Below are 1,443 nucleotides of genomic sequence, written 5' to 3' on the forward strand. Positions count from 1 at the left end.
GCACGCCAGGCTGACGCTCTACCGCTGAGCCAAAGAGCCAGGGCCACCACTTAATATTTTGAAGAATTTAAAATCCAGGCAAAATATTGCATTTGTCATTATCTGTATGCGATACTTCTTTATAAGAGTCACAGCCATAAAACTATTCTCGAAACTTTATAAAATTTACATCATTCATTTAATGTCAGCAGATACCTAGTCAAGATATCTCTATTTCTTCATACCTAATCTATATGCTATTTATTTATTTACACTTTATAGTGCTTGCTAGAAATTCCAGTACAATTCTGAGAAGTAGTGAATGCAAACTTCTTTCTTTGTTCCCAGTTTAAAGATCATGTTTGGTCTGTGTCTAAGTATAATGTTAGTTAGTGTAGGTGGGTTTTTAGTAGGTGTTCATTATTGGTAGAAGAAGTGTCCTTGTTTGCTTATTTATTTACTTATTTATTTATTAATTTTTACCACTCAGACTGCGTTCTCTCCCACTTACTCTCCCAAAGGAAAAGAAGAACGATTATCAATGGCAAAAGGCAGTTGCACAAGCAACACCTCTCTGGCTTCACGCTCAGGAGAGAACACTGCAACTCCTCCTCGTAGTTTCGGGTACTCTACATGATCAGAGAAACTTCTCTAGTAACAAACTATAGAAATGATCCCTGAAAGTATAGTCTTCACATAAACGTTTTTTTCCAAATGGTTTAGCAGACATTTGTAATAATTTTTTAGATCTTATATTTTTGTGAAAATATTAAACTGTGAGAATATCATTCCATAATAATTTAGAATATTGTCACTTATTAGGTAGAATATTAACATAAGTCAAATATAAGCTTTCATCTAGTATTTGGTTTGAGAATCACCACTAATTTATTTATATCTCCCTTGCTTTCTAGTACTATAATATTAATGGTTCATCTTGATATATTATGGAACTAGAACACTCCAGTTGTACAATGAACAAATTGTTTTATTAGGTAAGATACTGAGCTAAAAAACCTCAATAATAATTTTATGTTTATGCACACACATCCCACATACAGAAACACAAATATATATACAAACACAAACATGCATATTTATGTTTGTGTATATATACATAGTCACAAATATATGTTTAAATATAAATATATATTTATTCATATATGATTTCTGTTACTGTATTAATAAAAGGAATGAAATATACCTACTTTTCGCATCTTGCAAATATTACTCAATCTTTAAAAATACTTCTACAGCATCAATTTTAAACTTCTCTATATCCTGTTTGCAAAGAGTTTTCTTTTTTTTTTTTTTGTATTTTTCTGAAACTGGAAACGGGGAGGCAGTCAGACAGACTCCAGCATGCACCCGACCAGGATCCACCCGGCACGCCCACCAGGGGGCGATGCTCTGCCCATCTGGGGCGTTGCTCTGTTGCGACCAGAGCCACTCTAGCGCCTGAGA

The 1,443-nt window shown here is 33.7% G+C and overlaps 1 non-coding gene across 1 annotated transcript; it reads right to left on the reverse strand.

Annotated features, from left to right (window-relative positions):
* Positions 1 to 460: 460 nt before the first annotated feature.
* Positions 461 to 672, reverse strand: LOC136390109 (small nucleolar RNA U3). The gene has a single exon (XR_010748594.1). It is a non-coding gene; the product is annotated as a small nucleolar RNA U3 (small nucleolar RNA).
* Positions 673 to 1,443: the final 771 nt, after the last annotated feature.

The sequence above is a fragment of the Saccopteryx leptura genome, chromosome 1 (assembly GCF_036850995.1).
Source record: "Saccopteryx leptura isolate mSacLep1 chromosome 1, mSacLep1_pri_phased_curated, whole genome shotgun sequence".
In the NCBI taxonomy this organism is placed as follows: domain Eukaryota; kingdom Metazoa; phylum Chordata; class Mammalia; order Chiroptera; family Emballonuridae; genus Saccopteryx; species Saccopteryx leptura.